Source organism: Dermacentor silvarum, chromosome 10 (assembly GCF_013339745.2).
Source record: "Dermacentor silvarum isolate Dsil-2018 chromosome 10, BIME_Dsil_1.4, whole genome shotgun sequence".
NCBI classification, from domain to species: domain Eukaryota; kingdom Metazoa; phylum Arthropoda; class Arachnida; order Ixodida; family Ixodidae; genus Dermacentor; species Dermacentor silvarum.
In genome coordinates this window covers 18,783,935-18,809,865 of record NC_051163.1, presented here as the reverse complement: position 1 = coordinate 18,809,865, position 25,931 = coordinate 18,783,935, and the positions used below count along the sequence as shown (strand labels likewise).

At 47.4% G+C, this 25,931-nt stretch overlaps 1 protein-coding gene across 2 annotated transcripts in view; it reads left to right on the top strand.

The window, feature by feature from the left end:
* The first annotated feature begins 3,491 nt into the window (after positions 1-3,491).
* The window catches only part of LOC119431006 (galactosylceramide sulfotransferase), a 96,079-nt gene continuing 73,639 nt past the window's right edge, over positions 3,492-25,931 (top strand). Inside the window, exon 1 of one of the 2 annotated variants that reach the window (XM_037698475.2) lies at positions 3,492-4,217. The gene's annotated coding sequence lies outside the window, so the exon portion shown is untranslated. Of the gene's footprint in view, positions 4,222-25,931 lie in introns of both variants that reach the window. The other variant, XM_037698476.2, reaches the window with a different exon arrangement.

The window sequence follows — 25,931 nt, the reverse complement described above, 5'->3', positions numbered from 1 at the left end:
AAAGCTAGGTGCATGGGATCGCCAGCTTCGCTGTTTGCACAGTCTTCGCAACACTAGTGTGAAGCTGCCCCCATTTTCACAGGGAAAGCTGTATATATGGCTAGGCGAAACGAAAAACCGTTCGCCCCACGTTTCTCTAAACGTCTCCGTTGGCTGCGTCGTCAGTTACGTCGTTCTCTACATCGCACCCAAGCGCGCGCGCCATTGGCAGCGCCGTTAGTGACGTCGTTCTCTGCGTCGTACATGCTCTGCCCGCAACGCCGGCTCCTCGGCTCGCCGTTGTCGCATGCGTTCGATATCTCGAGTTAACTCGGCGTCGTGGTTAGCAGCGTCCGCCCGCCATTGACGCTTGCGTTCCACTAGAAACACAAACATGTAACCAATAATTGAGAAACGCTTCAATACAGCGTCGGGATTATTCACACCTAAACACCGGGGCGCACGTTTCAGCTTCACTGGTTAACCAGCTGTACGGAGTGCTTGGGCGGTGTTCTTTTTTTACATAACAGGGGGGGGGGGGGGGGGGATCTCCAGTTAAATTATATTAAATGCGAAGCATTTCTTGGCGAACATTTGCTACTTTGACCGTGTCTATCTATCTAGCCGCCTACGACTTTGTGCTCTCATGGTCGTTTCGTTAACTTGGTATGTACCAAAATTGACATACTATGACAAGAGTATATGACGAACATAAATGATATGTCATGACATATCATAACATGCGTGCCATGTAGGTCATGGCAATGACCCAGCGAAAAGTTGTCGCAGTTTGCATCAATTGCATACTATGCTATACGGAGTAAGGATAAGAGTATATGGAGCAGCACGCAACACACAGCACTGTTGTCGACGCCGTCGGCGTTTTGCCCGCGTTCGCACAAATGCGTGCGGCGTTGGTGACATATAGGCATGCCGCAGCTAAATCCCCCCCCCCCCCCCCCCCCCCCCCCCACGGCCTTTCGTGTCAGAAGAAGGCGCGTTTGCTCTACATATATGGTGATAGAGGAGGAAAGAACGCCTATCAGCCCTTAAGGGAGCACGGCACAGAACGCGCGTTTGTTCTCCGCCGTGCGTTCACTCCCTGACGGACACACTACAGGAGCTCAGTAGAAATCCGCATGAGCATGACCTCAGCATAAATGACAATGACTCAGCGAAAAAGATTTCACACTCAAAAACCACTGAAATGGGTTCGGACGTGGGTACTAAGTGAAGGAAGCACTACAGGACGATGGTAGAAATCATAGTCATGAGCATGACTCAGCAAAAGTGACATTGACTCCGCGAATAAATATTGACACTCAAAAGCCACTGAAATGGGTTCGGACGTGGGTACTAAGTGAAGGAAACACTAAAGGTTGATGGTCGAAGTCATAGTCATGAGCATGACTAAGACTTTCGCCTTAAGGTCTCTTAGGTGTAGCTGAAGGGACTCTGAGGACTCATGACATGCGTGTCATGTAGGTCATGAAAGAGCCGCCTACGTCTTCGTGCTCTCATGGTCGTTTCGTTAACTTAGTAGGCTATCCGCCCTCTGCTTCGCATAACATCGATTCCCACAGGGCGTGGGACCTGCCGGCTTCTTTATTGAGTACGTGCGGCACAAAAATATTACAGTTGAACTAGGATATATCCAACCCACATATAACGAATTATTGTGTATAACAAACAGCAGTAAAATTCCCTTCAACATTTTTGTATAAAATTTTTATTTCATATTTCGAATTACCTATATATCGAACTTTTTTGTGATCTCCTTCAGATTCGATATACATGTATATCCAGGTTCGACTGTATATGCGTTGGTAGCCATAGTTAGTACGTGTCGGGACGTAGCGGTATTCACGGTGTCGTGTGAAGCGAATGGACGTATTTCCCCATAAATTTCCCAAAAGTGCATATTTTATTAGTCTGTGCTTAAGTGTGATTAAACTCTTCGCAATGCGAAACTCCGTTCGTGACACCGTGTTACAGGTTGCCTGTACTCGCCCGCTCCGTAAGCTCCCAAGATTAAACCACGAGGCCCGCCTGAACCACGCGACAAGCCAATAAGCCGGACAAGCAGTGGTTCAATAAAATCTTAATTCTCTCCCCAGCCTTTCTTCTTGTCTAAATGCCTTCTCGCACCTGTTTCTCGTGGCGTGGACTTCGTGCACTCGTTTTACTGTGCTTTCTCATTACTATAACGATTCTACTGCATCAAAAGCTCTCAGATCCAGCTGGTGAAAACAGAGGCATATGAACAGTTCATACCAAGCAGGCGTGGGCCACGCTCTTTACAAAGGTCGTTCAAGGAAGGTACCCAAACGGAAAAGGTAATAACCAGAAAGAATCTGTGCCAATAAATCTGCGCATCAAAGGAATGAGTGAGCAAATGACTTCTTCTCTTTGAGCACAAGGGCAAATATTTTTCTCTGATTTCTCATTATTTTACAACCTCATCATTCTCAGTCAGTTGTCCCCATTTACGTTTACATTATGTTCCTGCATCATCTTGCTCTGCCAGATCACCAAGTCAAGCGCACCATTTGCTTTGTTCGAGTCACTTTCACCTCAATTCAGGTACTCATCATATAGTCATAACTTATGCTTCTTGCATCGCAGCAGGACCGCTGTATTCGTCCGTTATCGGTAGAGGACAAGATGGGGGCTATCCTCAGTGCACACAACTGAAAAATGAAAGCGCGCGCACGCACAACACATTCAAAGGGAAAAAAAAGAAAACGTGTTCACAACATGAAGATCGGGCATTCCACTCAGTCTTCCGAAACACCGGCCTCAGTCAAGTGGTCATTTCTGCGGCACTTCTGAGCAGCCGTCGACATGTCCAATGACCCTACTGAGAATACAGGGAACAAAGGAGTAATAAAGTGACGTAAAAGAAGCTATTTCCTCTCCTCAGCTTCGCGTGACGCCGTTTTCCTCCGCCTAGCCACGGGCCGCCCATTAGCCGAGAGAACCCGACATCAACACCCGGTCGAGGGTGGGAAGAGAGACGTGATACAAACTTGCCACACGAACCCGAACCATTCCCGACACGTGAGCCCCCTATGAGCGACCGAGGTGAGGGGAAAGGGAGCCAAGAAAGTGAGCGCACACGAAACACACACACGCACACACACACACACGAAATGTGTGAGGTAGGGCTCGAAGGGCATCTCGGCAGGCCATAGAATACAAAACCTGGCAGGCTGCCGGCCGACTTCGGCCCCTTTGGTTTCGCCGAACGATTTTGCCACGATTTCGCCGCAGACTGGTGGAGAGAAGGGTAGACTGCTAGAAAGGAGGAAAGAAACGAGATAGAGAGGAACCGATAACAGATAGATTCAGAGCAACAGATGAATAGGTGTGAGCGAGAGAACCAGCGGACGCCCGGCGGCGGGTTGGGCGACGTTTCTCTCCACTTCTCCACACTCTCTCTCTCTCTCTCTCTCTCTCGACTCTCAGAATAGCCGAGCCAAGCCAAACCGGCGCGTCACGATGAGGGAGGAAGTAGCGGGAGGGGCCGGGCGGTGGCGGTGAGGGAGGGTACTCCGCTCGGTTGGGCCGGCGCGCGCGATGGACAAACACTCGTTTTTGCACCACCGCTCTCAACGCCGCACGCCGCTTCCGACCCGTGTGCCCGTCCGGCGTGTGCTTGCGTGAGTACGCGTGCGTGTTCGATTTGAAACTCGACTTGGCTGCGTTTGACAGTGCCATCGCTCCGTTCTCGACGACACGTGATCGGATAATGCCGAAAATAAATTTCCGTGCCTCCGGTTCGTCCCTCGACTCGGAACGTCTTGCGCCGCCGCGCATTTCGTCTCGTCTCTGAGCAAGAAGCGAGCGCGTGTCTGTGTGTGTGCGTGTGAGCGGGCCTTGTCCTGCCCGCAGTGGTTCGTCACCAAGTGTCGCGGAAGCGGTGACTTATTTCGTCGCTTCGTAGTACGTTGTGTCCGCGCCCTCTCTTGACGTGAAGATCGACTCGAGGGAATTGCCGCTTGCTTGGGTGTTTTGAAAGTGACGCGCAGGAGTGCCGAAGTTTGCGACGGGGAGCTGCCTGCTGCTTCTCTTTGCCGGCTCGGCGTTGTAGCCTTCTCCGAAAGCGGCAAGTGGTCGCCAATTGGGAGCGGCAGCTAAACGAGCCGAGTGATTGGTGGTGATGGATCGCGTTCACGAGCCGTCAGCGCAGCGGAAGCGGCACTCTTCTCGCTAGATCGTCGTCTCGTCCCGATGCTGTGAGTACGTACACACTCCTAAGACGCTTTCTCTTAACTTCCGATCGAACGGGTGTAGTTCGTCTTGTTCTGCAATCCACCAACCTAGCGACTAAGGCACCGATCTATTCTTGTATAGCGGTCGTCAGGATAGGAGGGCGCACACTTTGACCTTCATTGGAGTCTTTCTTTATCTCGAGGAGAGGATCAACCATCCAAGTGTTAAGTAACAATTAACTTGCATTTAGCTGTGCTAACGTCTTAGGTGCCTTCGCACGTCACTGGTACTTTTTCTTTTCTTTTTTTTCCAAGTGTCTTGATTTACGATTGACACCTTTCTTGCTCGACATGTAGCAGTTTGACGCTAACAGCCCGAGTTAACAGTGTGTTGCTTTCCCAGGAGAACGCGCTGATACTGCTTTCTCATTTGTGACGTCATGTGCAGTTGGCACCTGTTGTCGTCTGCGCAACTTAAGCGCTCAAGGGAGGGAGCGAAGGTTCCTTCTGATAAGACAGTGATAGTTGTTGAGCGCACAATCGTTGCATTAAACGGTGGTACAGATCAACTAAGCATTACGCAGCTCCGCGCGTCGTTATCGGTTCGTTTACTTCGTCCATGGACACTTACGCTTAGTCAGACGAATAAAAAAAGAATGTCAGCTCTCCCTCATATCATACCATATCGAAGCAGGCGCTTTAAAAAGAGAGAGAGAGAAGATCCTGCTAGTGTTTCACTGAGCAAAGGTAGCTCTCAAAGCCGACGCCACCCGCCGCTTTAGCACAGTGGCAGTGGCTGTGGCAGTTGCGCTGCTGAAATGCAGGTCGTGCGTTCGACCCCGGTGGGCAAATTTCGATGGGGGCGGTTATCGAAGAACCCCCCTCGTGTGGTCAAAATTAATCCGGAGCCCCCACCACGACAGCGCGCCTCAGAAAACAAGATCGCGGTGTTCTTGCACGTAAAACCCAAGCATTTAATTACAAAATTTTAAGTCGACGCTAACGTGCGTACATCAGGGTTTACGAGAGTGCCCGGCTTGTTGGACTAGTTGGTGCGTGGTTATGCTAAAATAATGCCAGCAAACTTGAAAAATAAAATGAAGAAATCGAGAGGCAGACATAGACAAAGCGACAGGAAGCAGCCACCTTCCTGTCGCTTTGTCTATGTCTGCCTCTCGATTTCTTCATATTTCTTTTTTCAAGTTTGCTGGCATTCTCCTAATATAATCAGGGTTTACCACCACTTGCGCGTGCGCTAGCAGCAACCTATGCGTGGAAACGAACACCAACTGGCTGAGCGCATGGTTTTCCTTGCTGTAACAATATATTTTATAATTTCCTTCGTATCTGGTGCAACGCCAAGCACTTCGTTCAATGTCCGGGTGTATTCTTACAGAGCCTAGGGCTTCAGCGCTTCGCGGAACTGTGACGGTTTATCGCTTTAGGACAGGATGTCTCAGAAGCAACCCCGGAATTGCAGTTGTTCGTGGAACCTCCTTCCAGCGTTTCTTCTTTTTTTTCTTCTTCTTTCTTTTCCTTTACTGACCGTCGCCATCCTGTCCTAATATTAGAGAGTTTTGGCCGCGTCGCATTTTCCCGTCTGGAAGTCCCCTAAAATGTGACAAAACCTGTTTGCCTGGATAAAGCGGCAACTGCAGGGATAAAGGACAAACGGTACTTTTCCTTGGAAGGATATGCCCAGAGTCAACTTCACAGATGAGTCTTCTTGCTTTACGTGCAGCTGCCGCGGCTTTGTACTAATTTTACATAGGAGGCTATGGTTTTACCGTGGCGATCATCTTTGACGAACGCGGTGTAGGAACACCAAAAAATTAAAAAAAATCCTATGCTTCTATTCTGGCCTTTCCGGTGCCTATCTGCGAGATCGTGATGTCAAAATGGTGCTCTAGGTTAGGTAACGTCAACACGGTAAACGCTGTCGACTGGTCGACCTACGAAAACTTACGACTTCCGGGTCGTCTGCTAGCGTGCCTCTATGCAGTTGTTGCAGCCCTGTGTTGCCAACTATACATTTGAAAATAAACCGCAAATCGAGACTCCCAAAAAATCTAAAACCCGCGATACGAGCACCGCAGCAATCCGCTAAACGCCCGCTAAATGCAGGCAACAATGAGAATCACGTTCAAAATGTGTTTTATAGCGTCAACGTAAGACACAGTTGAAAAAATGTTACATTGGACAGAAAAGTATTTCTTTTCGTCCATATTGCAATAAAATATCAAAATTATCAGTATTAAAAGCACTTTATTTGCGCGACTGTTAAGTGCGGAAAGCTATTTTGAGACAGAACTAAAAAAGCTAAATAAAGAACGCGTACGATCACTCGCCAGAAAACAGGTTGAACTACCGGGTGTTGATTAAAATTACAGAAAAAAATTTCACCTGTTTCATCTTGGTGTGGTCGCGCGTCCTGTGTGTGTATTTGTTCGCTGGCATGGATAGGTCCATGGTCGTTGCCATCGCTGACCCCGTACACCTCCGTATCGCCGATCTTGTGGACAAGTTAGTGCTCGGGCAGCGTGTAACTGAAGCAGCATTTGTAAAAGTACTGAAAGTTGAGCGAGTTGGTAGCTATTCATCATGAAACTGCAGCGCGATGCAGTTATATACGAGGGTGCCTGTCCAGCTGTTTTGCATGCCGGACTGAAAGATTTACCTTTTGGTTAGGTACTTTTTCAGCACGGTAGGCGGCGTGACTATATTCGGGTACAACTTTAGAAGGCAGCTGCATTTGCCCCTCAAAGGCGGATGCACACGAGCCTCCACCAATGGGCGCGCACTCTAGACTGACGTCATGAGCCGGACGGCCGGTGACCCCGCCGACAGAGAACATGGCAGCCCGCGCTTTGCTGCTGGGCTGAGTCGCGTCAGCGGGACTATTTCTTTAGTCGCGGAGGCAATCGGCTACTGTGCTTCGGTCATCTGGGCGGAGCCTCCCCTGTTTTCTTAAGTTGTGCCCGATTATAGAATTATTCTGTGTGGGCCTTTGTCACCAACCAGTCGTAATCTAACTTAAATCTCCGGTCGGCAGTTTACGAGTCAAGACCCCGTTTTTGGTAAGGGGACAACGAAGTTGGAACGAAGAAAACTACGCGCCATCCCACAAGTCGTTTGCGGTACTGTGTAACCTGCAAGACTCCTTAGCCAAAAGGGAAGTCGAATGCCCCTCCAGACGTGTTCATCTGCGCCGCGCCGTCTGCTCTGCAGCCGCTGAATTCGCGGTATACGACGTGCATGCGTCAAAGGTCCTAACATGTCACGTATCGCTGTAACGTATGCATGTACCTAAGAAAAAAAGGAACTCTCTAATCCCGCCAATAATCGGACAGTTACGCCAGGAACTCTATTCAGCTGCGCAAGGATATTCCTTGTGTACGCCTCGTACCTTCGGCAGCGCTGCAAACAACTGGTGAAAAAAAAAAAAAAAGAGCTTGGTGGCGCAACCTCCGCCCCGTTTCAAAGGGGACGCTCATAGCATCCATCCATCCATCCATCCATCCATCCATCCATCCATCCATCCATCCATCCATCCATCCATCCATCCATCCATCCATCCATCCATCCATGGAGTGTAGGGCTGTATCCATCCATCCAACCGGCATGGAGTGTAGGGGTGTACGATTAGTAATTTTTGAAATTGACTGCGAATCGAATAGTGTCAAAACCGAATCGAATGTTGAATATACTTTTCTTATAATGAACAGCCGTTATCACTATTAATATAAAACTGTGTAAACATCATGTTAAATTCAAAACGTTAGCAAGTTTTGACATTGCACATTATGAAGTATCTCTGCGACAGAAAACAAGGTACACGTTATATGCATTCATGTGTACTGAAATTTCGGCAATAAATGTGATGCAATGCTGCATAGCTGCATTATTAGATTGTGCATTATTGTCGCTGTTCCATTGTCAGACATTGATTGTTTTCCGGACTCTATTTTTTTTATTCATGTCGAATTTTCGCATTCGCTTTTTTTTTTTTTTTTTGACAAGGATGCCAGGCGGGCCGATCCCGGAGATAGTGCAGCCTGTGGTGTGGTTAATGTTCGACTGTATTGGCGCTAATTACGCCCGTACTGTTAATTTTACCCACACTGCGTGCAATTTTCGCTTCTTATGTCGTTGACACCGACATTTTGATACCTATTTCGACACGCTACGACGCTCTGGAGGCATGAGAGGACCGTTTTTTTTTAAATCTTAGAGGCCAGATAGGTACCTAGATCCCACGTTCGCCAATCCCGTGTGCAGCCGCCAAACAAGACCTTGACTTCAATTAGCAGTTTGTTCACATACTCGGGAACTCTTCGGTGAATGAGAATGATAGCGCTCCCCTGATAGTCCGGCTTCCTGAGCGACGTATAGTGTGCTTCACTGCGTAACTTCTTTATGTATTTGTATTGTTATTTATTGTATTTTATGTCCTGTGTGGCCGCCAGGATGAAATTCATCGCGCTTTTGCTCCAGTTTTATGTTTGATCGCGCACACCTGACGCTTTAATAAAGTCGATAACTACTCGAAAAAAAAAAAAAACAACGTATTTACGAATAGTGACTTGCATTCGAAAACCGAGTCGAATTGGAGAAAATGTGATTCGTTATTCGAAAGTTTCGCATATTCGTACACACCCAGAGAAAACGCATCTGGACTCATCCAAACTAAAGCATATTGCCCACGTTTGACGGCATTTTAATTAAGACCCGTGCTGGAAAATTGATTTGAAAGTTGGTTTGCTGGCCACTGTGAAAGATCTACATAGGCGATCAGGTGTAGTTCAACCTGGCGCGAATTCGGTCAGCAAGAGCTGTGACGCGGCGTTTTAATTTTTTTTTTTCAGTTTGCCGCCCTAACTTTTGCGCGAGCTGGGACAAAACCGATCGATTGAATCCAAGTTACGAGGATTGTCTGTTGTATTTGCTCTCGTTTGTGTTAAATGTGATGCGTGCGGCGTGGAATCGAAGTAAGTAAACGGCACAAATATCCCTTGGCTCGCTTTGCTGGATAACTGTTGACCGACTAATTACAGTACGAAGTCCTCAGTCTCTCGAGAAACCGACAAATAGTTAACCGAATCACGTCATCGTTTGATGCGGCGTAGCTTTTCACGTGAAGCAGGAGGTACTCGTCATCGAAGCCTGAGGATGCGGTCATCGCCACATTGGCTCGCAACGTTTAATTTGCTTCTGTCCCATCTGTTAGTTTTTTAAGAATCGTTCTTAGAGATTATTTTAAGAATTCTCACGTTAGAACGCTCCCTTATCGGCGCTGCTGAACTTAGAGAGATATATAGTTACAATTTCAAAAGGGGCCTGATGAGAAACCCTTTTAAAGGACCATCGACAGATTTGGGCTTTGCAATGATGCCAAGTACGGTGTGTCAATCACGCGGTGACGATCGTGTCTGCAAAGTACTGCACCGATGCACACGCCGCCGAAGAACAGCTGAAAATTCCAACGAAAGCCCGCGCTCCCCTTCCCTTCCTCTCGGAGTAGTGTGGCTCCCTGTCAGGAAAATGACGTCACACACGTGGCGCTTCCACGTCAGATGCGTAGCGCCTGCTGCAAGGTCAAAATCTGGTAGCGAAGCTTTCATAGAAGCCCATACGTTCAAAGGAGGAGGAGGAGGAAATAATCTTTATACGTTCAAAACATGGCGCGGTTCATGGGGCTTAGCGCCATCTGTGTGAGGAGGGAACACTTCCGGCGGAAGAAAAAAAAAATATCGGGACGCCATATCCCTTAAAAACGGAAGTGACCTCATTTTTGCTGTCAAAGGCGCGAAGTTTGTTTTTGTGGCCTGCTGCTATGAGCCAGATCTTTAGAGCCAGAGCCAGAATGGGACAGATCTTCTGCAGTGGAGAGGGTAGCTCGCCTCCTCGCAACATCACCTCGCAACGTTTCATTTGCTTCTATTTGAGCTTCTATTAAATTAACGTGTTCTCTTTCTTTCTTTCTTTCTTTCTTTCTTTCTTTCTTTCTTTCTTTCTTTCTTTCTTTCTTTCTTTCTTTCTTTCTTTAATTTTTATAGGGTTATTGCGGCAGAGTGCTCCCTGGACGTCGCTATACAACTTCCAGTGTTCCTATACAATAACCAGGATTTCCGACTAGGCCTTGCGTGAGCGCCTCTGCAACAAATAAACGCCTGAATGTGCCATGTCGTAGCCTTCCTTTTTTTTTTTCGGAGGATTTGCCGCAATAAAAGATGTACAAAAGGGGGCATGAAATAAACGCACATGACTGCCCCGTGTAGTGCAGGTACTGCAGTGGTGCTGTCCGTTACTGAACTGGTATATAGTCCTCTGGAACGTTAGACTTTAGTTTGGCCACCGTGGGCGTCTTGTGCCTGATACCCTGAGTACCTGGGCACAACAACGACAACAAAAGGTGACGAATGCCCGCCGGAGCCGGACACTTAGTACCCGTTGCAGATTTGTCGCTTGCGGATGTCCAGGTGTAACAGGAAGCTATAATGTCGTAACTGGCATTATGCTAACCTTACATGCAATCTCGCTCTTTCGAGTTATTATATATCAAAGCTGTCGCCGTCTTCCTCAGCCTTCGTGGCGCGAATCCTTTTCGACTGCGTCAGAGACGGCAACGTTTGCAACGCGCGCGGTCTGCGTGGCTGTATAGTAAATATAGCTTTCGATTGACGCGGCGGATTGCCGTTGACGGCACTGCAAGTGGTCACTCTCGGCATCGAGACAGGAGACCCATCGACCTGTGAGTTCCGATCGATCACACCTTGCGGCACAGAGAAAATTGGTTGCCCCAAGTGAATGTTTCATGAGAATCTGCGTGTCCGCTGTATTTCAATCCGTTTTTGGCTTATCCGTAGAACTGTGCGTGCACGAGTCAAATATCGAGTGCACCGAATAACGTAAACTTTTTCTTTCTCGCGATATTTCCGTCATTGCCTTCATTCTAGTGTATTTGTTACGTTGCACAAACTATAATGGCGTATTCGACTGGTCACTTTCGAGCGTTTTCGCCGTGCTGTTCGCATTATGGCTGGTGGGAATCGAGCGCTATAAGAGCACGTTCGACTGGTTCGTTCAGAGCGACGCGCTCCTGCTCGGAGCACGCCTGTAGCCGCTCTCACCTTCGCGCTGGGAGCGACGCGCGACCGAGATCCCGACATGAAAAATTGCCGCGGTTAAACCAGGTTTGTCGAACGATAGCGCGCGGTTTTGCTTGCCTTGGGAAAGGACACAGGCGCTGCTCGGCGCCGTCAGCAACTACCGCATCTACAGTTGCACCACAAGACAACACGCCGACGCAGCGCGGAGCGGCAGCAGCCGCGAGCGAATTGACCTTCGTGCTGCGTCTCGCTTCAACGAGAACTGATGCGTCGAAAGCACAGCGCGTACGAATCTACCAGCACTCGGCGCACTTTGTCCACATCGCAGATGGATTTCAAGATGTGGCCGTCCACGCGGCTTACGCAGCAGCCGCCGGTAGTGGCAGGCGAAGTCCCAGTTTGACCTTGGCTGACCATGAAGGTCAGATTTACGGAACCAGGCGTTTTCTGGGTTTGTACCTGGAATAGTCATTATCGCTCATCGGCAGCCACGGTCAGCGAAGTTCGGGTGGCTTAGCAAAAAAAAGAAAGTTTAACTTTGAGGAATATTAAACGTTAACTGACATTTTTTTCGTCGGCACAAGTACTTACGCTACGCTGATTGGTCCGCTGTACCGCAATTTCGCTTTCAATTCACTCTCGGTGACCACCGAAGGATTCATTGCGAGCGCCGCTCACGAAACCGCGCTATAAACACTTGCCCTATATACATATGTGCGTCAGCGCTCCAAGTTTTCGCGCGACGCCGGTAACGAAAGAAGTTCGCCTCTGCAACGCGTCCCGGAAAATGAGCGAACGCATAATAGGTGCTGACCGAATCCACGCCCCAGCGATGGTTGCCTTCGAGTAACAGAAACATGTCCCGGAGGCTATGCTTTTGATAACTGCGTGCGCCGGAAGCAATTGCGGGGCCGGAAGCGCGTCATAGACGCCATGCTTTATGCACCATCTACGCTCATATACACAGAATTGTCGTCGTATTGGACAGCGGTGTATTTTCCACTGCATTCGTAGAATTATCACGAACATCTGTTCGTCAAATCGGATTGGCAAGGTGCAACTCCTGAGTCGTCACTTTCTTGTTAATTCAGTTGGCAGCTTTTTCATGTGTATTGGTGTGATAAGGTTGATAAGGTTAAGGTCATGACACATGATAAGGTCATGTGTATTGGTGTGATAAGGTGATAAGGTTTTCAGTGTTTTTACATTTACCGTAATGTGTACTTGCCTTTCGGTCATGTATTCGTTGTCGTCCCAAACGCCTTGACAAGGGTTTATTGACCCAGTCAAGCTGCCCGTAACAGCTTTCTAGCAAATTAACCCCTCTATAAACTGTTCTTTCTGGAAAACAAATGATTTGATTTGATCACCTTGTAATGACGAAGTTAGCACAAGCGTCGCTGTGGTCGCATGGCTCCTGAAGTGAGGAAGAGAAAGACCAAAGGATCGGTGTCGCTGGTTTTGCCTCGCGCTGGCGTTGGGCTGGAACTGTTCGGGTGCTCTTTGCGCTGGACCTAACGGGATTAAACGCCAATAAACCCCATATCAACCTAATTAATTTCCTTCATTTATTAAAGGCCTTGCCTTAGAATTTCAGATATCATATCCATGACGCAGCGAAAACAGAAAAATAAGCAAAATGAAGCGAATAAATATGCGCACGTTTGCGGTCACTTTTCCGGGATGCCACGAGCAAAGTATATGCACGAGCAGCTACGCGCGGTGGCTCGTATCTTGCGCTTGTTTCTCCCGAACACGGCCGAGCGCATGCCACCGTGGCTTCGCTTTTGACAGGTTGCAGTGCGCGCGCACTCTCCAAAGCACAGCTGCGGTCTCAAGGTAAACGCTAAACAAGCTGCGTCAGCGCTTCTGAACACCCTGGACACGAATCGCGCCGCCGTTTTGGCATACTCATTCCGCAGAGCGGTTAGAATAACAACCGTCAACATTTCCGCGAACTACGTTGTTCGCTGCGGTATTACGTAGTTGCACACACGTTCGGTGGTGGAGCCAGTTCGCGACTCCAACTTAAATGCTGGGCCCCCAAACGCCGAAAAACAGCCGGTCCAGGTTCAACCGCAGGTTCTCCCATTGCAGCGTGGGCTGCAACGTTGCCACGTGTAGTTCTCAAATCGTGGTGATGCCGCCGCGCACAAGCCCTGAAATTTTTTTTAAAAATCAGCGCTCTTTCCACTCCGTGAAGATGGTCGAACAGCGAAGCTGTGTTAGTTACACCGAGTGTTACATGTGCATGTGTTGCACGTGATGCAATTGCGTAAACACAAATAAACACAGATATACAACAGGTGCACCCGTGAGCAAAAAGTATACGGACCACAGGGTCGCCGAAAAAAAAAACTGAATTTCTTCGTAATGAACACGCATAAACTGAAAATTACGAGTACACTGGAAAGTTCGCAATGTCAAGTTTGGACTGCAGTCCTCAATTTCAAGTTGCATTCGCAGGCAGTTGAAAAATCTGCTTTATCACGCAATCTCTGGTCCGTATGTTCACGGGTGTACTTATATTGAAACATTGCGAGGCGACAAGAGGCAGCGACTTCCCACGCTACTCGACGAGTGCCCAATTCTCTGGTCGAAAACTGCCGAGCCGCCGCCAGAGGCACCGGCTACAGTCATGGACACCGCGGGCGTTCGCCACGAACGCGGGGAAACGCGGACGGCGTCGGCAGCAGCTCTGCGCGTTGCCTCGTTAGTGCTGCTACATATTTGCGGTTCTCTCAACGTGTGTGTGTGTGTGTGTGTGTTTTCGCGTGAAAGTTGCGCCGCCCCCCCCCCCCCCCCTTTTTTTTTGCGCGTCAGTAATGAGAGCAAGCGACGAGCCCATTCACGAGCCAACTCTCGCTGACGCTATCTGTAGGCAGCCTCTTCCTCAAAAGTACGCACTTTCGTGGTCTTCCCATGGCCGCATCGCAGCCCAGCTGCGATGCGCGTTCGTTATCCAAAAGGGCGCGCCGCAGGGAAACACCTTCTCTTATACCCATCGCTTTTCCTCCTCCCCCAGCGCGCGCCTCTGCTCAACACAGAAGATAGCGCCAACCTTTCCCTTTCCCTCAAGAACCACTTACCACCCTCTAGAAAAATATTTTCTAGAGGGTGTTGCTCTGCTCTGCTGGTCACGTGACCTGCCCTCCTCCGGCGGGGCTCTCATCCTCTCCTGGTCACGTGACCTGTGTGACACCGGACAGGCGGTGAAGGGTCGACTAATGGCGAATTCCATTGGGAGAACAGGAGCACTCAAAAGCACGCTGAAAGTGCTCGTTCCAGAGGCGACGTGTTTCAGTGGTCGAACAGGAGTGGGAGCGCCGTCATCCAGTGGTAGAACAAGAGCAGTTTCGCGGCGCCGAGAGCAGCTGGGAGCAGTCCGGACTGCTCTCGCTGAAAAGCGGAGTACGGAGGAAGTCACGTGGCTTAAACCGTCATATCCTCCTCATTTCTTTTTATTTTGCTTCAGCCGGCGCGCGCGGCGGCAATGGCGGCAGCCTAGCGTGGTTTGTGTTTTGACACTGCTGATTATGACGTCGGTGATACGAGCGAGCTTCGCAGCGATTTAGCGACAGATCCTGGCATTTCTAGTCCGCCTTGCTTCTCGTCGGATGCGCGGGGGACAGCGGCAGCAAAGCGTCTTCGCCTTGCTGAAGTGCTTGAGACGCTCCCCGGTGACAGCAGCGAAAGCTGCTAGAGCTCACTTGAGATGATCTTCGCAGGCGGAAACGTTTGAGGAATGCGTCGGCGCTGCACAAAAGTATGTAGTACGTGGCCGCAAACGGTGACAGCGTTAAGCCCGACAGATTACAAGATGATCAGGCGTGTTTTGCCGCTCTCCTTCAGGGAATGGTGGGACGTCGATTGCTTTAGTCACATGGTACATTTCTCCTCACAAGTCCCCCTCCCACCTGCTCTCCGAATGCACGCCGTATTCCAGTGGCGGGTCGAGTGTGCCTGCTCTCACTGCGCTGTCACCCGACTCCGCACTGCGCGGCGCCCTGCTCCTCTTCTCCCAATGGAATTCGCCATAAGAACAGCTTCGCTGTTAAAATACGGATGTGGAAGTAATTTTGCTCTGTGCCATTATGCGTGTCATCGCGGTGGAAAGAGCAATTAATCATTTCATCGTTTCCCGAATGTACTGTACCAGACGACGCGCATCGGAGAGCGACATGGAAAATAAACTTTGGCATTGGGGAAAAAGGTGACTGACACTAAGGTGGGTTGTTCGAAACACTTCACTTGGGACGACTTTATTCCCGCCGAGTAGACCGTTGCTTTCGTTTTAAATATTTTAAATATGTTGCTGGGGGGTTTTAAATCGCGGAGCGTACTTTCTTTAGACAGCCGCTGTAATAAACTAGAGATGTACGCTTAAGCTTCGTTTGGTTTGGTTATATTAGTTTCCTGCCACAACATTCGTGTCACTAATGCCTTAAGTAGCAGGAATATTCTTCCTAATGTATTTTTTGTCTGCAGACACCAGTATATAGCAGAAACGGCAACTAGCGGAAGGTCGGAGAGAGAGAAAAAAAATATAAATGAAAGGTAGGGAGGTTAACCTGAACTGAGCCCGGTTGGCTACCCTACACTGGGGGGAAGGGAAAAGGAGATGGACAGATTAGGAGAACAAGAGAAAGTCCACTGTGGACATCGCCGACGTTCTTTGTTTAATCACTGTTTTTGTTTAATCACAAAACTGTTTTTTGTTTAATCACTGACGGTCACTCAATCCAGTGGTTCTCAAAAATCGCAGCAGCGCTTTTGTGGCCTTTTGTAGCTGTGATATTCGAGGCCATGGTCCCAAGATCTTGTTCAAGGTGAATGGTTTTTTTATCCAGCTGATTTAAAGCCGTGCGCAGGTCATGTCTTTCGTTTTCAAATGATGGGCAGTAGGTGTCCCATGGTCTCCTCTACACCGTAGGCATTGCACTCGGCGCTATCAGCCATTCCAATCAAACTCGTATATGCATTGCTGAATGCAACGCCCAAGCGTAAGCGGCACAGCATTGTTTCCTCACTTCGCGGAAGTCCAGGTAACAGCCGCAGTTGCGTAGATGGGTGGAAGGTCTGAAGTTGAACATGACGTATATAGGGAGAACATTTATGCCGCGAGACGGCATGTCGTTTTCAATAGCATGCTTTACTTTAGCTGCGTAATCAGAAGATGATGTTTATCTCATTGAGCGTGGTGAGTTGCCAGTTTATTTGCTCGCAAGGAATTTAGAAGCAACTGCAAACAGCGCTCGTTCCAGGTTTCGAGCATTCGGCGTGGCCACAGCGCGGCCATAGTTTTCTTTCCGACACTGTGCACGAAGCAGAACTCCCTTAAAACTGGTTCGATTCGTTTCAAGGTCATGCATTTACACTAACACAAGTGACATTGCTCAAAAGAAAACAATCGCTAAATTTCTTAAACCTATCGGAAGAAACTCAACTTGTTCCGATTGGTTGCTATTCACTTCTCAAGTTTCACCAGTATTTGATAATTCCTGGGAGCGGCGGGTGTCTGCTGTGTTCCTAAGCCTCCATGGACCCTAGCTCGAACGTTGCGTACTGCGAGCACGTACAAATGCCAGTCATCAGACGCAGACTAACTTATTACACGGATCAGCTAACTATAAAAGGAAGATGCACCCCGACTCACAAACGTAACTCTTATTTTTTTTTTTAACACGAAAGTGTTTTATGCCGGGGTCCACCAAGACTTCACTGACGTATTTCCGTCACGGAAATACGTCATAGAACATAATACAAAGAAAGAAACCAGAAGAAAAAGTTCCACAAACATGCAAAATTTGGAAATCGAACCCACGACCTCTCGGTCTGCGACGATAGATCGCCGAGCGTTTAACCCATTGCGCCACAAACGCATTTGCAGAGAGCTACACAGACGCGCCTTATATATCTAACACTCCTCCGTGTACCCGCGCTCTTGCTCGGGGCGGTGCCGCCGCCTACGAGCAGAAAAGAGAAGTACTGCATTATGACACTAACGCGCACCGACAGTGAACGCTTCGGTGGTCTCAGCACTACGACGCCTCGATACCAGCATTCGAAGGGACACTGGCATCAAGAAGCACTACAAATGCCACCTAGGTGGCGTTGGTAGTGGCGTTCACCGTACTCAGCACAGCGGAGCGTGGCCTCCGCAATTAGCTCTGAAAATGTTTCTGAAGTTGATCGCGGAGGCTGCAATTACGACGCGCTGTACGCGCTGATTTGACTCGGTGACGATTCAGTTACGTGCTTTGTCTTGCGCGTTGTATTAGTGTGTCAGTTACGTGCTTCGTATTTCGCGTTGTGCTAGCGTGTGCAGCGTAGTGCAGCTTCCATATGCACGACGGTTGCTCATGGTCATCGACGTTGGTAGTCGTGATGGAGGAGACGTGCCACCAGGCGTCAGCGTGGGTGCATCAACGCCTAAGGGCGCTTTAGCCACAAAACACCAATAGACATTATATATCAATGTGCAATAAACATTACACTACTTCTGTGAAGACACGTTTCACTTTCGTGTTCTATACCGATTCCTATATAAGAGGGATCAACCACATTTTTTTCTTTATCCCGCGACACGCTGACCAGGTAATTTAACAGTTTTTAGCCTCGTTCTATAAGTGCACAGTATCCGTATTTACCTACTGAAAGCACGACAGACGACTACCTGTATATTGAGGGATGCTATGTGATGTTCACTGCAACACGACTCACAGGGCGGAGTTACCTATGAAGGTACAAAACAGTCAAGTATCGTACCAGTAGCAGTGGAGCAACGCCGTGAACAAGTGCTTCCACCTTTTGGAGGCCCGCTACGCACAAACACTTCCCTTTCTTAAGCCCCGTCTCGCTTGAAAAGCCATTTGTATTAAAAAAAAAAAATACTGATGCAATTCGCTAGGCAGGCCGGACGTTTGCACGCACAGCGCAACGATTTCCACGGTTTCGTCGCTGAAATCCTTCAGACCGATCAAAATAAGGCAATCGGCCTCAAGGATCCTTTCGGCTTCGACGAAACACCTCGATTCTACGCCACAAACGAAAAACTTTAGCACAGCACCAAGCGAAAGAGCCGCCGTGAACCTGGATGTCGTAGCCATGTTTGTTTATTCGGTCAGGGTTGCCAGCACAAGTAATGGTTTCTGGATTTGCCAATAGCTACTCAAGCCACCAGAGGCCATGCCGCGGCATTACGAATGAACGAACGAATCACAGGAGAGGAATGAACGAACGAACGCTTGGGGGACGAAATAATGGATTAGACAAGAAATGCACAGATGAAAGAAAAGGCGAATGAAGTAACCAAAATAATTGATGAATGAGTGGGCGGATGAATGAATGAAATAACTAATTAATCAACGAATGAGTTAACGGAGGAATGCATTAGCAATAGAGCAAATTAAGTGAATGAATGAATGAACAAATCAATAATTGGATGAACGACTGAATTAATGGACGAAAGAATGAATAAAAAAACGCATATGGGATAAAATAATAAATTCGTTAGAAGACGGATAGGTCAAATAACAAGCGAATGTAGAAACAAAGGAGTAAGTGAGTCGATAAACGAATCAATGAAAGAGCGAGAGTGCGTCAACGAATGAGTGAACAAAGGAATGAATTAATGAGTTAACGAAATAATGAACCAACTAAACAACACGTGGGCGTATGAATGAATGTAAGAAGGACGAAAAAAAAGCGAGTGGATGAAATAATGAACGGATGAGAAATGAGGTAATGAGCGATATAGTAAATAAGTCAACGAGTGGATAGATTAAATAAGCGAATTAGAAACAGAGGAATGAGTGAGTGAACGGATGAATCAAAGTAAGAGCGAGTGGTTCAGCGATTGAGTGAACGAAGGCATCAATGAGGTCAGCGAGTAAATGGAATATCAAGCATATGAAGCAGTGAATGAACAAATGGAAGTCGGTGACTAAATGCATGCAGCGAACGTAATACATAGCCATATGGCAAAAATGAAACCCAGGATTAGGATATGGGAGGAAGAAGGATCTTATTGGGAGGAGGAGCTGTTGCAGAAACGTATAATTTACTAATACAGCGTCATTTATTACGCATATATATATATATATATATATATATATATATATATATATATATATATATATATATATATATATATATATATATAGTAAAGTGAAACACTGCATCATTGTTTACTGGTAAAAGTATTCCTTCGAAACTTTCATTTTCGTCAATTTCGCGGTAATATATTGGTTATTACAATATGAAGGGAAGGTCAAAGTTTCGTTTTTGAATTTCGCGCCCAAAGCCGATTGCTGTATGTCAGTGTGACGCCGGGGGTTTTCGAAGTATTTTGTCATATTTGAGCCGTTTTGGCTCAGTACAAAGTTATTGAAACTTGCCAAGTTCAGCCTTTGGCTCTTTCAGAATACAATGCAGACGACCCGAGCCGAGGCAACGCCTCCTAGATAGCAGGCCTGTGCGCTCTGCTTTATGACGTCATGGTACCTAATTGGACCGAAATTTTCAAAGCCAAGCCTGGTGTGACGAAAGCAGTGATTTCAAAATCACCGCGGCTCACTCATGAGAGCATCCCCATTTATATTCTATATGACAGTCGGCCAAGGTAGCATGACGTCATGAATCAAAGTGCACAGGCCTAACTGTGCTATCTAGGAGGTGTTTGCCGGGGCCGTCTTAAATGATGACGTCATGGTGAAGCTAGTGCGAAAACTTCAAGGCGGCGTCGTCTCGTGGTCTGCCGTTGTTGAGTCTTTTCTGACTTACCAATACTCCTTCCAGAATAAAGTGGCCTTTATGGTATTGTAAACGGTTAATTTGCTAGAACAGCTGAATTTTCTTTTTGTTCTCTTTAATGTTCCTTCAAGTTAGCCGTGCACGTGTCTAGCTGTAAACTTGTGCTGCGTCGCAGTAGGTTGTCTCAAACCTTTATTTCGACATGAGATGCCACGGAAACACAGGCAAGAATAGCCAGAAAGCCACAACTCTTCTCGAGAAAAAATTGTCACGCAATACAAGGCAGATAAAAAAAAGAGAGAGAGAGAAATGTTTATGAATTCGCAAAATGGAGGGAGATTTCCTGAAAGGGAAAATTGGTCGTCTATACCTGACAGTGGCACAAAACTACAAAGGAGACCCATACGGGTGTTAAAGGAAAAAAAAAAAAAAAAAAAAAAAAAAAAAACCTCGTAGTTGAGGAAAATTCGTTCTGCCCGGTGGGCCAGCAGAGAATAGGTTCTGCTGGATATCACGTAGTCGTGACGGTATAAAGGATAAGACACTATAGCTGCCAAAGGCGAGAGTTAACAAGTGAACTCTTCATTGGGTGAGCGTGGTGCCAAGAGATAACAATCAACGTTTAAAAAAGCACCACGTTAGCGGCGAGCACAGTCGTCGGTCGTCAAAGTATGACGTACGCGGGTCAAGTGCGCCGGATATTTATACATGACTCATCGTACATTGCTGGCGTTCGCGTACGTTCCAAAATGTACACCATCTATTCGCGTCGCCACGCGTGCAATTTGATTAACAACAAGATTCTTTCGCTATAGAGCAGAATTTGCAGCTGCTTCTATAGCTGCTTCAGTCACGGTGTACACACTTGTGGACGCGACTTACTTTTTGCCACTTCTGTGCATTTTTCGCAAGGAATAACCCAGAAACATCCAGCTTAGGGTAAAATTAATGTTCTGCTTACCTCAAGTACGTTCATTTTACTTCTGAGGGAAATCTTATCGCTACCGAAGTTGTCGCTTTGGAGAAGGCACTACAGTGTTAATGTGACGTGGGACTTTTCGGCATCAAGTGCGAAATATTTTTTTTTCTTTCTAGTAGTGCTCGCAACCAATAAACTTGTGCGAGTAATTCGCGCCTGTGAATAAATTACTTTTTTATGAAGAAACGTATCATTACTGAATGCACAATAATTAGATACTTGATCACTCTGTAATTATGGTGACTCATCATAAAATGCAGAAAGAGTCCTGCTACCATCTTGACTCGCTCTTGATGGAGTCCGCCGCACCTTGGCGTAAAATTACGTAAATTTCCTACATTTATAGATAGTCGATCATAATTCGTGACTGAAGAGGATAGGAAGCAGCCATCTCTGAAGGTGCTATCGCGTACACGGTTTCCGATAACGTCACCGCTTCTGCGTCACACGCCACCGTTGGAAACGTAATTACTTCCTCTTTCCTGTGACGAGTATGTGCACGTTGAACGCAGATGTTCGCTCGTCGCCGACTGACAGCCCGCGCGGCCAAACCGCCGCTGGCGGGAAATTTTGCCGCGACCGAATATATAGGGGCTCGCTCGCGCGGCTTCGGTCTTGACAGGGTTATGGCGCGCTCGCTCGCAGCTGCGCGGTCGCTTCCGTCACGGAGTTTCCTGCGCGAGAAATTACTCGACGGAACTCTGACGCTGTACGATCGTCCAGCTGTCATGGATGAGAATGATGCGTATATAGTACGCGGATTTTGTCTAATTTCCGTGCTTGCGGCTTCAGAGGTTCTTGCGACGTTATTTGTTATACGCAGAGGCTGTGTTCCCATACTCGCCGTGGACGGCTAAATAGGCAGTTAAGCGGGCAGCGGCCATCTTAAATCTCGTTCCAGTTCTAACGAAGCAGGCGAAACAGGCAGCTCCGCGAAGACAGCATCGAAGTCCAAAAACTACGCAGACTAAGGGTATGTTCCAGTTCTGGCCAGCATCGGAGACAGTCTACTCGTACGTAGACAGCTAAGGAGACAGCCGAGACAGCTTCGAGGCCACGTAATCGATGGAACGCGTTTAGAACCGTCTGGACGATGTATGGAAGACGCTTCTGCGACGTGACGCCGCAAAAGTTGAGAAAAGCGCGCATTATTTCTGTATTTTAAGTCTTTGCGCCTGCGAACCTAAGAAAAAAACACGATGTGACTTGCATTAAGAGCGTAGGAAAGCGTCTCTACGTTTTCTCGTGCTCAGACGACCTTCCTGTCGGATTTCCAAGCGTCTTGCTCAGCCGCCATCTTGTTTGGACAGGAAAGTAGCCTGCATCATTTTTTACTTCAATGCTGTTTCCGTGAAGCTGTCTATACTTCAGTAGCGCACCCAGGATCTCTGCCAGGGGGGGGTTGACAGTTTGCCAATACCGTCTAAACAGCACTAATTTCGATTTCTTCACGGGAAATTGTCAATAAAATGCGCTTTTTGCGAGTGTGCAGACGATTGCACGTCTTACATCTTAGTTGCAGTACTCAAATGCGTAAGGAAAGAAAAGGGGTTAAACAAAAGGGGGGGGGGGTTAAGTCGGCCTCAGGGGGGGGTTCCAACCCCCGAATCCCCCCCCGTCGGTGCGCCACTGCTATACTTTGACGTCTTCGGGAGAATGGGAACGAGATTTAAGATGGCCGCTGTTCGCTTAGCCGTCTACATTGCTGTCTATACTGCGAGTATTGGAACACAGCCTGCTTTGCTGTCCCAACAACATGGCGGCTGAGCACGAGGCTTGTTGGCATGTCGACGGGAAGTTCGTCTCCTCCTATCGAAACAGTCACGTCTACTTATGCGCCTAGTTTAAGTGACGTTGTGTTTCTTTTTGTATGTTCGTGCACGCCATGTGCTTTTCTTAGCTTTTTTTCCTTGCCAACGCGAGGTGGCGTGACGTCGGAGAGGCGTCTTCCGGACGTATTGAAACTTATGGAGAGTAGCAGACGACGATACACGAAGGAAAGGGCACAAAACGCACTTCGTCTATCGTCTTTTGCTGCGCTGTAAATTTCGGTACAGTAATGCAAAACCACCTAGCCCACCTACCCACCCCATTGTCTTCCAGACGGTTCCAGATCCATTCCGTTACTTAAAGAGGATCGAAACTGTCTTCTTAGCTGTCAAAGTAGACCGTCTCCAATCCTGGCCAGAATTGGACCCCCCCCTCCCTATTTTTTCGAACTTTCCAAGCAATCTTATATATTTCTAGGTGCATGAAGGCAATGTATCTGTGCGCGTAAATAATCATTGCGAATAGGTGGTGTCTAAGCCCAGGCCCCAGCGACCGCTTTCTCTCTGAATATCAGAAACTGATCTCGAAGGCAATGCTTTTGCTGACTGCATGCACCGGAAGCAATTTGGGAGCCGCAAAAAAAAAAAAAAAAAAAAAAGAAAAGGCAGAGCTAGACGCCATGCTTTGCAGGAAAAAGTGGCTTCCGCTGCTCGTATTCAAGCACAGCCACCGCAGTTCGGTTTGTGATCAGTTTTCGTATGCTGGGGAGGTGTTGAAAGTAAAAAAACCCGCGCGACGTTGAACATCGGAGCAGTTTGTGATCGTAGCCAGTGAAACCGTACATGATACTACATTGCTCGCTTGTGTATTATAGGCTGGTAGGCGTGGCCATTCTCAGCCTATTCTCAAATCTCGTGTTACATTACCTTTTGACGTCGACTGCATGTGCAAATCTCATACACTTGAGCGCCTTTCTTGCTACGAAATACGGCGGCCTTAGCCTTTGTATGACTTACGTCTGAGACGTTTTCGTAGGCGTTGTAGAGAAGCCCCTTTCAGCACAGACTGTTCTTTTTGTCGTAACGATGACGTGTTCGCCTTGTACATGGACAAAAACTGCTATGCAAAGCAGGGCGTAACTGCTATAAAAAGACAGACAGCCAGACGTACGAACGGACAGACCAGCTGTGCGAGTGACTGTACCTGTAGTATTACCCACGTACCCACTGTAAATGACTAATCAGGAATAATATAAAGTTCGTTAAGTTTATTAGACGAAGTTTATTGGGAACGGATACGATGTCTGGCCAGTCGAAAGCATTGAGGTGCGAAAGCGCGGTTTAAGACGCATGCCTCTTCTTAACAAGAAGCCTGGACGAATAGGCAGTGTAACGCATACATTCATTCTTCATTCGGGCTTATATTTGTATGCGGTTTAACAAAGTTCTGCCACTTAGACAGCAAGAGACTGCAGCTGATAGCTGAGAACATTAGAAAGAAGCGAAGTTGGACAGGTGCAATCCACCAGGGTCCTGGCCAATCCCCTATAGTGGGCAAGAGTCAGGAATTCAGAGGACAACAACAACAACCTTTTTTATTGTTTGCTTGAGTAACGAATTTGGGTTTTTGGGATAGCCGGCTCTGACTTAGCCTGCCTTTCCATGTTTATAGAAACATGGAAAGGTAGGCTAAGTCAGAGCCGGCTATCCCAAACATGGAAAGGTAGGCTAAATCGGAGCCGGCTATCCCAAAAACCCAAATTCGTTACTAAAAAAAATCAGCAGAACAACAATACCAAAGAGAACAACAATGCGTAGCGCTAATAATTTTGGTGATGTGTTACAGTAACCGAATGGGAGCGAAGGGTAGCTTGAAAAACTTCGGTGGATTTGCCGATTTGATGAAATTAGTAAATTTGCAGGCGATAGATGAAGTCGTCTTATACGCAAGGCATGTCAAATTGGAGATTGCTGGCAGAGGCCTTCATATTGCAGTGCATGGACGGGCTAATAATGATGAAACTAAAATGCTGTTACTGGAGCTGTATTTTTTTTTTTTTTATCGCGTAGGCATACTAAAAATACATTTTTATTTTTGTGATAAGCTTCGCGGACTTGAACGCATCGGGGAAGAAAAAAAAACCGCGGAGAGATAAAGATGTTTTGCATCGCTTCATGAACACGCTTGCCGGCAGGTTGAAACCAGGGAACCACGTGTTGGGGCCACAGGTGGGTGTCGCGGAGTTCGGGATTACAATGCCCTTGAACGACGCACCTGTTTAGAGCTGTGTAGAGGCTCGCTCTGTGGCTCCGGTGCACCCAAAAATACGAATTTCAAGGCGAAAACAAAGCGCGAGAAATAAACGTATAGTTGAAGCAATAGATGATAAGCTATTCAACACTTGTCGCGTCCTCGCGATGAGGTCGTTGATGTTTGCGTTGCAGCAAATGCGTAGTATGTGAGGTGACCTCTAAAGCTATGTAGCTCTGTTGAAGCTTGGAAGCATTAAAATAATTATTTTGCTAAACCAGAGAAAAATTTTAGACGCGTGTAAGTATAATGCTTATGAATATCTCAAGTGTTTTATAACAAAATAAAGAAAGATACCTGTGGCATATAGCACAAATATACTAATTCCGGCTGGATTACTCAAAGAGGCGTACATTACTTCAACCAATCTTTATTAGTGGTATAATAAAAGAATACAATACAAGTAAATATGCGGAAGGAGGTCCCAGGGTTACAAACTGCAGGCGTCCGGGACCTCCTATGTTAATACATTGGAAAAGTGATAAAGCGAACGTACAATAAAAAAAATACAAATTAAAAATGTTACTCGTAACACAGACAGCGGCAGATATTTCAGTGATTACCTAGAAGAAAACTTGTACAAGAAGTCAAAATGCATAATTGGAAAATTAACATAATTTCGCTAATCAACTTCCTAATTACTTTAAGGGACGTGTTGTAGTTTACAAAATGAAGACAGTGAGTTTTCAAAGCACGCCCACGGGGAACGAATTTTGAAACTAGCACCAGAACTTAAGAAGCAGATTCAGGAAATGAACAAAGGGTTAAGGGCAGAAAGCGGTAATGTGGCAGTAGCTAAGCCGGTGAGTAGAAGTA